This window comes from Trichosurus vulpecula, chromosome 1 (genome assembly GCF_011100635.1).
Source record: "Trichosurus vulpecula isolate mTriVul1 chromosome 1, mTriVul1.pri, whole genome shotgun sequence".
NCBI classification, from domain to species: Eukaryota; Metazoa; Chordata; class Mammalia; order Diprotodontia; family Phalangeridae; genus Trichosurus; species Trichosurus vulpecula.
This window is the reverse complement of record NC_050573.1, coordinates 60,784,690-60,801,638: the sequence shown is the minus strand read 5'-3', so window position 1 is coordinate 60,801,638 and position 16,949 is coordinate 60,784,690.

The following is a 16,949-nucleotide window of genomic DNA, read 5'->3' as shown; positions in this document are numbered from 1 at the left end:
GTCTCTGGCACCTGCCTCCCCCCAAAGAATACTAATGATAAGGGAAGCATTTGGGGTCCCAGAAAAATCTGCGTTTGAAGTTAGGAGGGACCAGGGTTCCCATACTGCCTCTGACACTGGCTTATGACCGTGTGGAATTAACTGAAGCTTTCTGAGCCTCAGTCTTTCCCTCTGCACAGTGGGATAATAGCACGCTTTGCAAACACTGAAGGCACTCTGGATGTCAACGTCAGTTACTATTCTGAAAAAACCCTGGCATTGCCTGGGCTCCTAAGGCTGTTTACAAAGTACTTTTCTCACAACCCTGTGAGGGAGGATGTGAGCCCGGGTCAGAAGTCCAGGGCTCAAATCAGTGCCCCGCTGCTTCCTTCTTCCCCCTCTCTGCGTCCCTTCTGTAAAACGAAAGGTTTGGGACCCGGCGATCTCTCTTGGGTCTCTTCCAGTTCTCGATCCCGTGGGAGCGTTAGGAGGTGCAGGGCAGAGGGGATCTGCCCAAGGGCACCCGTTTAGGAAGTTTCAGAAGCCAGCTGCCCCGACTCCACCGTGGGCACCACACTACCCATGCCAGGAGTCAGGGAAATCTGGGGGTGGCGGGGTATAGAATCGGCAGATCCGCAGCCCCTTCCCCAGAGAGGTTAGGGGCGGCACACAGTGGGCTCTTTGCACGAAGCTGTCGGTGTGTTTCCAGACTGGGCCCCCTGCCCTGTCCTCCCCTCCCTTCCCTTCCCACCGCCCCCTCCCAGAGCGAGCAGCCCCTGCCCAGCTTGGCCCTGCCCGGGCGGGCCTGCAAGCTGCAGGGTAATGACAGGGTGCGCCCAGGCTGGGGGCGGAGGGGGATGAAGAGATGCAGGCGCCACCCAGAGCACGCGGGGAGGGGGAAGGGGCCCACAGCCAGGTCAGGGGAGGATCCCCCCAAGCCCCGCCCAGGATCTGGGTCTTGGGCTGCTGTCCGCTCCAGAACCCGCCCAGCCATCCCTTCTAACCCCTCCGTCGTTAAAGGACTGGGCTGCCAGGCCCGGCTACAAACTTTGGCGGGGTCCCAGGGCCAGCCCACGTGGTTTGGTGACCCCGGGGCTTTGAGGGGAGGGGTAGGAGTGGGGGAGGAAATATCCCAATCTCTGAGGGCTGCCTGCCGGAGGCGGCCAGGTGCCCCCTCCTTCCTGCAGCCCATCCCACAGAGCTATCCCCGAGCCTCGGGCCAGCCCCTCGGGAGAGGAGGGGGTGTGGGTGTGGACGTGAGGGTGGGTTCGGGTGACGCTGGCAGGGGCAGCCTGGGGCCTGGGCTCTGGTCCTCTGCGGAGCTCTTGGGCACGTGTCCGTGGGAATGTGCCTGGAGCCAGGGAGCTGGCCAGATGTGGGAGGGATTGGGAGCTAGCGCAGCTGGCCCCATGTGATGAGTGCACATGGCCACATTGGAGGGGGGGGTGCAAATGTGTCTGGGGGTGCAGATGTTGGGCGTCTGGGCCTGCAGTCATAATAGGAAGAGCAGACATTATGTGGCACTTTTAGGTTTGCCAGGATCTCCGGGCATGCAGTATTTCATCTCGCAACCAACCCAGTGAGGGGCAGCCAGAAATATTATAAGCCCCATTGTACAGGTGAGGAAAGTAAGGCAGCGAGAAGTGGGATTCCGACCAAAGCCTTCTCTGACTCCAAAGCCAAATTTCCACTCTTCCAAAACAGTCTCTACGTGTCTGTGTCTGTATGCATTTGGGTCTGTGTGTTGTTTTTGTGTTTCTGGGCTTGTGGGTGTTCTGGGACATCTTCCCTAGTCATGGCTTCAGGAAGCGTAGTGGCCATTCTTTCTCTGCCCCCTCACGCTCCCACACCATCTTGGATGTACCCTGGCTTAGATGTGAAAGCCTCACCTGGGTTCCCAGGGCTAGGCCAGGCAGGTCAGGGCCAGGCTGGGCAGTCCAGCGGGGTGCCCCTGGGGATCGGTGTGGGCCCCTTGCCTGCCCCACCAGCCTACCCCTCCCTCACCTGCCCGCCAGGCTCCCTCTCACCTGCCCTGCCTGTCCTGTCCAGGCATGTCTGTCTCTGGGCTCCCATCAGCTCTATTCAGGGACTCCCACCTGCTGGCGGCCCCTTCTGGCTCCTCATCCCTGTCCCCACAAGCCCTGCTCACCTGGGGCTCTGGAATCCAGCCCTGCTGAGCCCCAACCTTTGGGGGCTCCCCATCTCCCCCACCACACCCAAACACACATGCAGATGGTGTCCTTGTCTCCCTCCCACAGGCAAAGAGCCTTGCTTACCTGCTTAGTCTGGAAGTCAGGAGCCCTGGACTGGAGTCAGGGTGTCCTTTATACATGTCTCTGGTGGCATCTTTTGTTTCTGCCCACTCCATCTCAGCCCCTCCTTCTCCACCAAAGAGTTGGGAAATCGGAAAGGTGAGGCCACTGGGGAATATGAGCTGCAGACACTATAAAATCGATGCCTGCCCTCTAGGGGAGGTGACTAGGCCAAGGACTCTATGGAAGCAACTCAGGTCTGCCACTGGCTTGATGCTGGGCCGGGGTCTCCTCCTCTATAACCTAACCGTGGAAGGGGGTCGAATCTTTGGTGCATTCTACACTTAGGTCTGTGTGGGTAGAGAGGGTAAGTAGGCCTAATGGGGTCTTATTGGATTGGGGAACAAAGGACCTGAGTTCAAATCCTTCCATACTGATGATAAATACCTGTGTGGCTTTCACTAAATCACTTAACATCCTGGGCCTCAGGTTCTGTGAAAAAAAAAAAGTGGGGGGAGGAGGGGAGACATTCTAGTGTCCCTCCAGTGACCTCAGGTCTTTCCTCCCCTCTCCACCCTATTCTGAAGCTTCCTAGTCCTCTGGATTCCAGCCCCTCAGCCTGCTGGAAAGAAAGGAGCTCTTTCCCTGGAAAAGGGGCACAAGCTGAGATAGGGCCCTTTGGCCTGGGGCAGGAGAGAGCCTGACTCCTGCTCCTCCCCACACACTCCAGCTGGCCCTGCCCCAGGCCCACTCAAGCTTGGGGCCTACCTAAGGCAGCACCAGGCCCGCCCAAGACCAACACCCTGCTCCTCTCCCTGCCTCCCAGCTCTATAGAAAGTCAGAGCTGGGAGGGACCTTCCAACCAAAAACCAATCAGTTTGCAAGTATCAAGAGCCTACTCTGTGCAGGGCATGGAGCTAGGTGTTGGGGGTACAGGAACAAAGTTGAAAACGATCCCACTCTCAAGGAACAAAGATACAGCAAGGGCATCTGAAATATATCCAGCATAAACATAAAGTTAACAATTCCAAATACATACAAAGTAGGTTGGGAAGGAGGCTGCTAGAAGTTAGGAAAGTCCAGAAAAGCTTTTTGAAGAAAATAGTGCCTGAAGAGAAGGACTCTGAATATGAGAGCTGGGCCTTAGAACACACAGTGTCAGAGCTGGGAGGGCCCTTAGAACACTGGATGTCAGAGCTAGGAGGGCCCTTAGAATACAGTGTCAGGGCTGGGAGGGCCCTTAGAACACTGGATGTCAGAGCTGGGAGGGCCCTTAGAATACAGTGTCAGGGCTGGGAGGGCCCTTAGAACACTGGATGTCAGAGCTGGGAGGGCCCTTAGAACGCAGAAGTTCCAAGCTGGGAAAAGCCTTAGACCAAAGAATGTCAGAATGGAGAGAGATCTTAGAGCTCCTCTAGTCCAATTCCCTCATTTTACAGTGGGGGAAACTGAGGTCTAAAGGTCTTTTCTAGAGACATGGAAGTGACTTGCCCCAAACCTCCCAACCAGTTAGTCACCAACCTGGGAACCAAGCTCAGGTTTTCTAACTTCCAGCCTGCGCTCTTTCTGACTTCATCTCAGACCTTTAGGTAAACCTCTCTACCTGAACAATCAACCCCTTCCATCTTGTCTCCAACAGACTGCACCCCCTGTCACCCTGACTTCAACACTCATTTTCTATCTCACCCTGTTTCCTGGTTCCTTCTCTGTTGCCTATAAACATGCCTAGGGCTTCCTTATTCTCCAAAAACCTTCACCTGATGCTTCCAGCCCTGACATTATGCAGTATCTCCTTATCTCTCCTCTGTCTTCCTCCCTTTGTGACTGAACTTGAGAAGGCCATGGACAATGCATACCTCCATTTCTCTTCTTAACCCCCTACAATCCACCTTCTGATCTCATCAGTCCACCAAAACTGCCCTTTCCCCAGTTGCCAGCAATGTCCTGATGGCCAAATCCAGTGGCCTTCTCTTCATCTTCATTCCTGACCTCCTTTCTGCAGCCTCTGACACTGTTGATCACCCTCTTCTCCATAAATTTTCAGGATACTGCTCTCTCCTGGTTCTCCTCCTACACATCTGACCACTCCTCCTCTGTCTCCTTTGCTGGATCCTCCTCCAGATCACACCCTCTAACCATAGGTGTCCCGCAGGATTCTACTGTGGCCTGTCTTCTCTTCTCCCTCTAGCCTACTTAGTCATTTGATCAGTTCCTGTGGATTCATTCTAATCTCTATACGGATGATTCTCAAAGCTAGCTATGCTGTCCTAGACTCACATCTCCAGCTGCCTTTCAGACATCTCAATATCTGGATGTTCAGTGCACAGCTTAACCTCAACATATCCAAAACTGAACTCATTGTAGAGGGCATGGTGAGGGCATCACCATCCTGCCTGTCCCTCAGGCTTGAAATCTAGGGGTCATCCTTGGCTCCTCACTCCCTCTCACCACCAATATCCAAGCTGTTGCTAAGGCCTGTGGATTTCACTTTGCAATATCTCTCAGATATGCCCCCTTTTCTTCTCTGATGCTGCCACCTTTCTGTTGCAGACCCTCATCACTCCACATCTGGATTATTCCAATGACCTACTGTGGGTCTGCCTGCCTCAAGTCTCTCCCCATTCCAGTCCACTCAGAAGCCAAAGTGACTTTCCCAAAGCCCAGACCTAATTATATCACAATAAACCATGCTCCCCCTCCCCCAAATCCAAAATCCTCTGTTTGATGTTCTAAGCCAGGGCTGGGGAACCTGCAGCCTCGAGGCCACATTGTGGCCCTCTGGGTTCTCAAGTGCAGCCCTTTGACCAGATCCAAACTTCACAGAACAAATCCCCTTGGATTCAGTGAAAGAGCTGCACTTGAGGACCAGAGGGCCACATGTGGCTTCAGGCTGCAGGTTCCCCAGCCTTGTTCTAAGCCCATCATAACCTGGCTCCTACCTTTCTAGTCTTCTTAAACCTATATAATCTTCCATCCAACAACATTAACCTCCTAGCTATTCCACAGACCAAACACTCCTTCACCTCCCAGCTCCCGCCATTTTATCTGTCTATCTCCAATGCCTGGAATCTTCTTTTTCCTCATCTCCACCTCCTGGCTTCCCTGAAGTCTCAGCTCAAATCCTACCTTCTACAGGATGTTTTCCCAACCCCTCTTAATTTTATATATTATATCCTGGATATAGCTTATCTGTATATATATTTTTTGCTGGTTATCTCCTCCCATTAGATTGTTAGCTCCTTGAGCAGAGGGACTGTCTTTTGCCTTTTTCTATAAAAATGGCTTTAGGAGCAGATTTTGGCAAAACAGGAAGCTTGGTCTTATTCAGGCTGGAGTGACAATCACTCAGAGTGGGGGATGGTGTGTCCTGCAAATTGATGCAGTAAATTGGTGATTCATTTCCCCCATCCCCATGGGTTACCCCTGCATATCACCACTATTGTTGTGAGCCATGGGAGCTGAGAGAGAGAGAGAGAGAGAGTGCGCATAGGCTTTAGAGATAGAAAGGTCCTTAGTGACCATGCCGGCCAGCCCCTTCATCTTCAATGGGGAAACTGAGGCCAAGAGAGGGAAAGGGATTTACCTAAGTTCACACAAATAGTAAATGGCAGACTTGGCATAAGAGGCCAGTTCTAGATCATAGATGTAGTGCTGGAGTCTCCTCAGAGGCCACCTAACTCAACTCCCCTCATTTTATACATGAGGAAATTGAGCCCCATGGAGGTTGTAAATTGTCCAAAGTCGTAGAGGTCTTAATCCCAGGAAACTCCAGGATCTAGGATCACATAGAGGCAGACATGACTGAAAACAATCCAACAACCACAAAACATCTGCGTCCAAATCCAGTGTCCTTTTCATCAGACCTCACTGATGGGCCTGCCTTCTCTCTCCTCCTGAGATGTAACAGCAGAAATCAAGTCAAATTAATTAGCATTTATTTTTTACTCAATTACATGTAAAAATAATTTTTAACATTAAAAAATTTTTTTGTTCTAAATTCTTTTCCTCTCCCCCTCTTTGAGAAGACAAACACTTTGGTATAGATTATATGTTTTTTTTAGTTGCTTCCGTCATGTCCTGACTCTTTGTGACCCCATTTGGTGTTTTCTTGGGAAAGATATTAGAGAAGATGAGGAAACTGAGGCAAACAGGGTTAAATGACTTGCCCAGGGTCACACAGCTAGTAAGTGTCTGAGTCCGAATTTGAACTCAGGTCTTCCTGACTCCAGGACTGGTGCTCTATCCATTGGGCCACCTAACTTCCCAAGATGATATATGTGCAGTCATGCAAAACATATTTCCATATCAGCCATATTACAAAAGAAAACACAGACCAAAAAAACAAAAGAAAGAAAGTAAAAAAGTATGCTTCAACCTACATTCAGACTCCACCAGTTCTTTCTCTGAAGGTAGATAGCATTTTTCATCACGAGTCCTTAGGAATTGTTTTGGATCGTTGTATTGCTGAGAAGAGCTAAGTCATTCACAATTGATCATCCTGTTTCTTCATACATTCTTCTGGTTCTGCTCACTTGACTTTGCATCAGTGCATGTAAGTCTTCCCAGGTTTCTCTGAGATCATTTCTTATAGCACAATAGTATTCCATTACTAGCATATGCCGCAGCTTGTTCAGCCATTCCCCAATTGATGGGCATCCCCTCAATTTCCAATTTTTTGCCACCACAAAAAGAACTGCTATCAATAGTTTTGTCCTATTTGTCCTTTCCTTTTTATTGTGATCTCTTTTTCTAGGACACAGACAGATCTAGATTAACTAGCATTCATTGAACATGCACCAAGTGCCAGGCACTACGCTAAGCTCTGGAGATACAAAAAAAGGCAAAAGACAGTTCTTTCCCTCAAGAAGCTCCCAGCCTAATAGGGGAGACAACATGCAATCAACTAGTTACAAATGAAATATGCATAAGATAAATTGGAGACAATCAACCTAGGGAAGGCAGTAGCAGTACGGAGGAGGAGAACCAGGAAAGACTTGAAGGAAGTAGGAGAATAACCATAGGGCGCATTTCCATGTGAGTTTAAGATTCACAATATATTCACTCTATATATAGATTCATGATATATTCACTATATATATAGATTAATAATATATTTACCATATATATAAATTTATAATATATTTACTATATATATAGATTCACAATATATTTACTATATATAGATTCATGATATATTCACTATATGTATAGATTCACTATATATATAGATATAGATTCACAGTATATTCACTATATATATAGATTCATGATATATTCACTATATATATAGATTAATAATATATTTACCATATATATAAATTTACAATATATTTTCTATATATATAGATTCACAATAGATTTACTATATATAGATTCATGATATATTCACTATATATAGATTCACAATATATTCACAATATGCATAGATTCATAATATATTCACTACATATAGATTCCCAATATATTCACTCTATATATAGATTCACAATATATATGTACATATAAGATTCCCATGATCCATCCATGTATTATCTTATTTATCCCCATATATCTCCCATCTGCACAACAACCCTGTGAGGTAAATGCTATCATTATTCTTACTTTACAGGTGAGGAAACTAAGGATGAAAGAGGTCGCCCAGCCTAGGGTCACCTAGCTAAGTATGTGTCTGAGGCAGGGAGTGACTGAAAGCAGGTCTTCCAGACTCCAGATCCAGCCCTTCATCCCTTGAAGAAAGCCAGGGAAGCCAGAAGGGGGAGCTCAGGAGGGAGAGCATTCCCAGTGTGGGGGACAGTCGAGGCATGGAGTATCCTGTTTGAGGAAAGGCAATGAGGCCATTGTCACTGGATGGGCACAAGTACAGAAGACTTGGAAGGCAGAAAGGGCTTTGAAAGAGGAACAGAGGATTATGTATTGGATCTTGGGGGCAAGGAGAGGTCATCAGAGTTCATTGACTAGATGGGGTGACGTGGTCAACCCTTAGATTTAAGAACATTCTCTGGCAGCTGAATGGAGGATGGACTGGAGCGGGGAAAGACTTGAGGCAGGCAACCCACCACCGGCTATTACAATAGTCCAGCTGTGAGGCGATGAGGGCCTGGACCAGGGTGGGAACAGAGTCAGAGGAGAGAAGGGGCCATACACTAAGGATGTTATGAAGGTAGAATAAATAGGCCCTGGCCACAGGCTGATAAGGAAGGGTGAGATAGAGTGAGGAGTCAGAGATGATGCCTAGATGGTGAGCCAGGATGACAGGGATGATGCTTGTGCACTCAACAGCCATAAGGAAGTTAGGAAGGAGGGAGGGTTTGGGGGGAAAAATAATGAGTTAATGAGCAGGTAATGAGAACAAACCAGACAAGCCCACACATCCATCCACCATCTGATCCCCTCAGCAATCTCCAGGCCTGGACCCATAGGCAGAGAGCTGCCCTCCCAAAGTCCTCCCCAGCTCCCTTCCTTCAATAGGAGAATTTTTAGGGAGGGGAGGAGCCTCAGGTACAGGTAAGGGCAGTGCATGAAGGCTCAGGCACCTCTCTACCTCCTACCCTCATTTAATCACCTACTTTCTAGAGGGGTAGGGATGGAATATCAGTATCTGGCCCTGGAAAGAAGTGCCTGAAGCCTTAAATGACACAGGACACAGAAGATCAGAGCTGGGAGGGCCCATAGAAAAGAGAATGTCAGAGCTGGGAAGGACCTCAGGACACATAGTGTCAAAGCTGGGAAGGACCTCAGGACACAGAATGTCAGGGCTGGGAGGGCCCTTAGGACACAGAGTGTCAGGGCTAGGAGGGCCCTTAGGACCCAGAATGCCAGGACTGGGAGGGCCCTTAGGACACAGAGTGTCAGGGCTAGGGGGGCCCTTAGAACACACGGTCAGAGCTAGAGGGGATCCTTAGAACCCAGAATGTCAGAGCTATCAGGGCCTTTAGAACCCAGAATGTCAGATCTGGGAGGGCCCTTAGCACATAGAAGGTCAGAGTTGGGAAGGACTTTAGGACATACTGTCAGAGCTGGAAAGGACATTAGAACATAGGAAGCCAGAGCTAGGAGGGGCCTTGGTGATCATCCAATTCCCTCTGTACTGATTAGAAAACTGAGGTCCCAGAAGGGGAAGGAAGCTGTCCACAGTCCCAGAGCCTGTTGGAATTAGAACCCAGATCTCATGACTCCTATTTAAATGCCTTTTTCATTCATCTTCTTTGGTTTGTCTTTAGCCCCCATCCCCCTTCCCCACCCTCCTCTGACACACGTGTCTTTGAGAGGAGGGAGGGTGTAGATGGTCAGGATGCATTCCTGACTCTGGGCCAAAGAGGACAAGGGGGAAACCCTGAAGGGGAAAGGGGGGAGGAGGGGAGATGCCTGTGGGGTGAGTGTGTGACTGTGTCTCCGTGGGTGATTGGGTGTCTGGGTGACCCTGTGTGTGTGTGACTGTGTGCACCTCTCCACTCCACCCTGGGCCCCTGAGTCAGGCCCATCATATGGGCCTGCCTCACCTGGCTGAGCCGAGGTGGAGGGGGGCCAAGGGGCCACCCCCTTTGCCCACTCATCCCTTGGGGTTCCAACTCCACTCCTCTCATTTCTAACCTGCTGAAAGGGTTACCAAGTCTTTTCTTCCCAGTTCCCCCTCGAGGGAGACTGTGATAAGTATGATCATTATTTCCGTAAGGATACTGAGGTTGAGTGTACTCAAGGAACTCATTCATGTTACCCAGGTAAGGTAGCAAATGGGCAGAAACCAGGATTTGACTCTCTTCACTCTAGGTCCATAGCTCTCTCCTCAACAACATACCAAGAAATAGTGGGAGGATAAAGCTTAGCCTCTATCCCAGACTTTTCAAGGGCCTCTCCCCTTCCCTGGCCTCCATCAGAAATTCCAGACCATTCCTCAGTCCCCACAGGAAGGGATAACCAATCAAAATCATCCCCCCCTCCCAATTCCATAATTTTGAGTTAGGACACCATTGGAGAAAGCAAGGGATCTTTGTCTTCTGTGATTCTCATGCCTCCCCACTTCTGCCCTCATCGTGAACTGGGGGTGCTTTGATCAGCCCCCTAAGTCACCCTCCCCCTCCTCCAGTCCTCAGAATGCCCCTGCACCTCCCCCTCAGCTCAGAGACATTCCCAGGGACCTGAGTTCTGGATATTTATAGAACTGAGGCCATCAGTGTGAACTGGGGGGTGCCTTGATCAGTCCCCTAAGCTACCCTCCCCCTCTTCCAGCCCCCAGAATGCCCCTGCCCCTCCCCCTCAGCTCAGAGACATTCCCAGGGACCTGAGTTCTGGATATTTATAGAGCTGAGGCCATCCATGGCATGGCAGGGATGGGGGAAGGGGAGTCACCTGCCCCCTCTAGCCAGAGCTGGAAAAGAGAATGTCACAGAACAGGACCCCTCCCCCACCCAAGCCCATTCCCAAGGCATTGAACCAAACTCAGACCCAACATTTACCCTAAACCTAATCTTACCCCCTAAACAGTTACGGTTAACTCCAAATATTCTCCCTAAACATTAACCTTGATCTTGCTAAATCAGACCCTGAAGATTAACTCTAAACCTAATTCCAACCCCTAACCCTAATCCTGACCCCAAGTACTGCTCCCAGACAAGAATTCTCAATTCTGATATTACCCCAACCCCCCTGACTCAGAGCCCAGACCCTAAGCCTCCCCCCCTTACCCTTCACTCTATCTTTCCTCCTTGCTGACTAGGGGAGGGAGCCCTGAGATAGCAAAGGCTCCTCCCTCCATCCCGATTCTAGACTGGGATCGAAGACCCCTGAGTCTGGCTCCTCCAGATTAATCTTGGCACTTCTCACTGCCTCAGTCCCTGCCCTCACTCTAGGCCCTGCCAGTTTGATTCAGGGCAGAGATCTGCCTGCCCCATTTGTCCTATGTTAGCCTAAGGGCATCCCCAGCTACTGGTACTACAGGGCTCATGGATCCCCTGCCTGTTTGAGACCTGGCCAGAAGCTCTCTCTTAGAGAGAGAGAGAGAGAGAGAGAGAGAGAGAGAGAGAGAGTAGGTAGGGGAGACAGACAGAATGTATAAAATTACTAACTCCCCAGGACTCCCTCACAAGATCAGAGACTTGAGAATATTTTGCTGTTGTTCAGTCGTTTCAGTCATGTCTGACTCTTTCTGACCCCATACGGGGTTTTCTTGTCAAAGATACTGGAATAGTTTTCCATTTCCTTCTCTAAAACATTTTACAGATGAGGAAACTGAGGCAGAGTTAAGTGACTTGCTCAGGGTCACACAGCTAGTTAGTGTCTGAAGTTAGATTTGAACTCAGGTCTTCCTGACTCCAGGCTGGGCATTCTATTCACTAAGCCACCTAGCTGTCCCCCTTAAGTGACCCCTTTAACATCATGCAGTCTGACCCACCCCTCATCCCATTTTACAGGTCTGCTCCTTGCTTCCAGTTTCTCCCCTCTTCAACTGATTCTCCATTCATGTAAAATATTCTTCCTAAAAGCATCTGGCCCCTTGACTCCCCTGTATTCCATATTCAGTGGCTCCCTGTTTCCTGCTGCGCCCTGTCCTTCTCTACTGAACACAGGGAGGGTGGAGGCCAGTGGTTCAGGCTTTCACTTTTTGCAAAAAGCTCTTTCAGTCCCCCTTAATGTTAGTGCCCTCCCCCTGAGATTACCTCCACATACACAGTATGTATCTAGTGTATACATAATTAACGAATGTGTGTGTTGTCTCCCCTATTAGATTGTAAGGTTCCTGAAGGCAAAGACTGTCTTTGGTTCTTCTATGTGCCCTAGAGCTTAGCACAGTGCCTAATACATAGTAGGTGCTTAAGGATTTACTGATGGATTTGTTGATTGAGGGGCCCCAGAGCTCTCTCTCTCAGGTCTATTCTTCCCCTCTGAGGCAGCCAGGAAGGTGGGTACCCAACAGGAGAATTCAGAAGCCTGGATGGAGAGGCCCAGGGAAAACAGAGGTGGGAATAAACAAGCCCCAGCCAGGAGTGAGGTGGGAGACGGGCAGCTCCCCAGAGTTCCAAAGGGTCTCCTCTGCTGGCTGAGGATTCAAGGTCCTTCCCAGTGAGTGGATCTTCAAGCCACATCAACAAGGAATATTTATTAAGCAATTAGTGGTTAAACCGAAGCACCAGAACCAGGTTGGAAGATAAAAGAGGACTCTGGAGTTAGAGCTGTCCAAAAAGAATGGGTTACCTCAGGAGATGGTGAATCCTCTTTTGTTGGAGGTCTTCAGGCAAAGGCATGACCCCCTTCGTCACCCCATTTGGGGTTTTCTTGGCAAAGATACTGGAGTGGTTTGCCATTTCCCTCTCCAGCTCATTTTACAGATGAGCACAGTGAGACAAAACAGGGTTAAGGGACTTGCCCAGGGTCACACAGCTAGGAAATGTATGAAGCCAGATTTGAACTCAGGAAGATGAGTCTTCCTGACTCTGGGTGCCATATAGACTTAATAAATGCGTGTTGACATAATTTGTACCTCTCACTCTAGAACAGTAATCAGATCAACTCCGCCATTGCTTTTGGAGAGGGCCTGAGTGATAATTAACTCCCCAGTGGCTCCTCTCACAACCCCAGTGACTTCCTAGGTCAAACTTTCCTGCCTTCACCAACAGTCCTCTGTGCCTTTATATGTTGTCTCCCCTATTAGAATGTCAGCTTCTAGACAGCAGGCCCTGTCTTGCTTTGGGGTATACCTAGGTTTGGCCCATCATAAGTACATTAACAATGGTTTTCATTCATTGATCCTTTTCATCCGACTAGAGGCTTCCCAGTAGAGTGGCAAAAGTCCAGTTTGGGGTGGGGCAGCAGCCCCTCTCCAAGACCAATCTCCTCTCACCCAGGCACCACCCTGGTCGAGGCAGGCTCTCCATCCGTTCTCCCAGGGACTAGAACAATAGCTTCCTAATTAGTCTCCTGCAAGGCTCTCCCCTCCATAAGCCATTCTCCACTCAATTTCTAAAGTGATCCAACCCTTCCACCCTTCATAATCCCCTGCAAATCTGACCATGGCAGATCCTCCTCACTCAATAAACTTCCATGGCTCCCCATTACCTCCAGGATACTTGAAGCACATCATTACCTGGCTGGTCCCTTCCCCTTTCCAGTCTTCTTATGCTCCATGCGTTTTCTGATCCAACTACACAGGTCTCTTTGCTACTATTCTTCAAACATAATAGCCCACCTCACATTTGTGTGCCTCTCCACTGGTTGTCCCTAATGCCTGGAATACCTCCCTCCTTCATCTCTGATTACTAACTTCCCTGGCTTCTTCAAAAATCAAATCAAATCCCATCCTCTGCAAGAGACCATTCTGTGTCCCACCTAGTGCCTTCCCTCAGAGATTTTTGTTTAATAGTGTCCGACTCTTCATGACCCAATCTGGGGCTTTTCTTGGCAAAGATAACTGGAGTAATTTGCCATTTCCTTCTCTAGCTCATTTTACAAATGAGGAAACTGAGGCAAGCAGGGTTAAGGGATTTGTTCAGGGTCACACAGCTAGGAAGTGTCTTTGGCCAGATATGAAGTCTTCCTGGCTCTAGGTTCAGCGCTCTGTTCTAGCCCTTCCCTCAGAGATTACCTCCAATTTATACCTTCTGAGATCACCTCCTAATTGCATGTACCTAGTTATCAATCCCAACTCTTTGAGGGTAGAGACCATTTTTTTTTGCCTTTGTATTCTTGGTGTTTAGCACATAGTAGGTGCTTAATAAATGCTTCTTGACTAAACTTGTTAACTAGTGGGTGACCCTGAGAAAGTTCCTTTTCTTCTCAAACCAGTTTTCCCATTTTTTTTTAAACAGGAAGCAAAGTCCTGGAGCTTGCTCACCACACTTGGGGGCACACTCTGGAAATGGGAGAAGTCCATTCAACAAATCCCCATGAGCCACCTCTGTCCGCCATGGCCAGCCCCACATGTAGCAGTACTGTGGGCACACTCAGAATGCAGAGGATGCCCTTGCTCTCAGTGAACTTCCAGTTTGGGAAGTCGAGATTGGCAGCCTGGCCCACTACAGAGGGGGCCAAAGTCCAAAGGCCCAGCCTCAAAGCTCTGTAGCCTTGTGATCTTGGGCCAATCGTTGGTGACACTGTAGACAAGTTGACTTGAGATAATGTATGCAGAAGCCCTTTCTTTTCATGATTGAAAAGGGTAATGGAGATGCCAGCTTGTTCCCTAAGGTCCTTCATACTAAGCTTTCCTATTAGGTCCTTCTGCGGTAGAAAAACAGCAGAGTCTTGAAGGTCAATTCTGGTTTCTGGAGAAGGGAGGGAGGGAGACAGGGAGGGACGAAGGTGGGTGGAGATGATAAAGGGGCAGGGTGGGGGGGCCCTGGGAGAGGCTGGAACAGGGGAAGGGAGGCTGATAGGGAGAAGCAGCCTTTAGATACTGGGCTGCCTCAGCTCTCTACCCCACCTCCCCCCAGGCCTGAACTCAGCTCCCAGAATAACCCAACCTCACCACCAACCCCTCCAGGGACAGAAGGAGACTCTAAGATACCCCAGACAATCTGATGGAAGGCCATGCCGAGGAGGATGCCTGGCTTTGAATCTAGAACAGGGAGAATTCTGATTTCCAATGGGGGGTAGCAAGAGAAGGAGGGAGGGGAAGGGGAAGAAAGAGGAAATAACAGCATAATCATAGGATTCATAGCTAGACAGCCCCGTAGAGATCTTCCAGTCCAATCCTGTCATTCCAGATTTGGAAAATGAGTCCCAGGGAGTGGAAGGGATTTGTTCAAGATCACCACACATTTAGTATTAGAGTCAGTGTTGAAACTGGGCCTTCTCCTCATTGCCAGCCCAGGACTCTTTCCATTCAATGACATTCATCTGTAGATCTCTAAGAGCCCTTACAGCCTGGCATCTAGCCCCTTCATGTATCACATCAGGAAACTGAGGCCTAGAGGGAAGGGATGTGTCCAAGGTCACACAGGCAAATCAGTGGTAGAACCTGGACTAAAACCTGGATCTTCTCCTGATCTGACAGACTAGTCATGACGAAAAATGCTAACCACCTCCAGAGACAGAACTAATGTACTCTGAATCCATGAAACCTATCTTTTCCTTTTTTAATTTTTCCTGTTTTATTTTTTGTCTGTTTTCTTTTGCAACGTGGCTAATATGGAAATGTTTTGCATGACTTCACAAGTATAATTGACATCAAATTGCTTGCCTTCTCAAGGAGTAGGGGAGAGGGAGAGGGAGAGAATTTGGAACTCAAAATTTAGAAAAAAAAATGGTTAACATTTTGTACACGTAGTTGTGGAATATTTAGCTCAATAAATAAAAATATATTAAAAAAATTAGCCTCAAGGCCACATGTCCTCTAGGTCCTCAAGTGCAGCCCTTTGACTGAATCCAAACTTCACAGAACAAACCCCACTTTATAAAAGGATTTGTTCTGTAAGACTTGGTTTCAGTCAAAAGGACAAATCTAAGGACCTAGAAGGCTACATGTGGCCTTAAGGCCAAAGGTTCCCCACCCCTGGTCTACCGTGTGCCAAGCTATGTGCTAAGAACTGGGTGTACAAACACAAATAAAAACAAAGACAGTCCCTGCCTTCAAGGAGCTTATAATCTAATGGGAGAAGGCAACACACAAAAGGAAGGTGAGAACATATGTGGGGTGGGGAGGGAAGATAGTACCCAATGGAGGGGCAAGATGGAGAATTCCAGAGAAGTCCCAAAGCATTGTAGCTGGTGGGAAATTGGGAGAAAAACTACTGAGCCCTCTCTTTAAAATGAGGGAATCTCACGATGGCAGACCTGGGGAGGGGGTTAGTTGTCAGTCTAGGAACAAGGAGACTGAGTCCCAGAGAAGGAAGGGCCCTTGACCAAGGTCAAACCATCATTCAAGGCTGGCTCTTGGACTTCTCAGCCGAGAGCTGGGTCTCCTGACTTCCAGGCACTCAGGCATAGAGGAAAGAGCTCAGCTTAGTGGGCATTGGTCCAAATCCTGTCTGCAGCAGCATAGCTCTATGACCTTGGGACCCCCTCTCTTTCTCTTTCTCAGTTTTCCCATCTATAAAATGAAAGGTTTAGACTCCAAGGTACCTTCCAAGTCTGAACTCTATGATCCAGTCCTGGGGTCATTCCCTGGGCACCTCTGCCTTGTTATTTAGTAAGCATTCTCCATCAGCCCCTGGGCTGTGTTACAGAAGGGGAGAGAAACACAGCCCCTCTCCTCCCCCCCACCCCAAGGACAAGGTCACCTATAGGCAGGGGCAGATTCTGGGATTCCTGATACCCAGCCTAGCCCACATAGGGAAGAGACAAGGGGATAGGGAGATACAAGGCCATTATAGCTTCAGCCAAGAATAGAAACATGGAGATAGACCTGGAGATAGACACAAGACCTGGAAACATAGAGAAAGGGAGACAAAGATACAGGAGGACAAATAGGGAAACAGATCTGGATATCATGAGACACAGACTCGGGGACAGGAAAGGGCAGAGGGGCAGAGGGTAGATAGGGAAGCCAGGGGCCCAGCCCTGGACACTGGGGAGGAGGGTTCAGGCCACTGCGTAGCGACCCATGTCCGAGTGGGTAGGGGAAGACAGGGCTGGATCTGGGTAGTGACCCCCCTCCCCCCGACCCAGGGTGCCAGGTGAAGGTTGCGTCACCCGCCTGCCCGCTCCCTCTCGGGCTGCTGAGTCGGCGGGGCAGCCCTGGGCGTTTCTGCTCCCGGGGGCCGGGAATCCGCCCAGACTCCACCCCGGCAG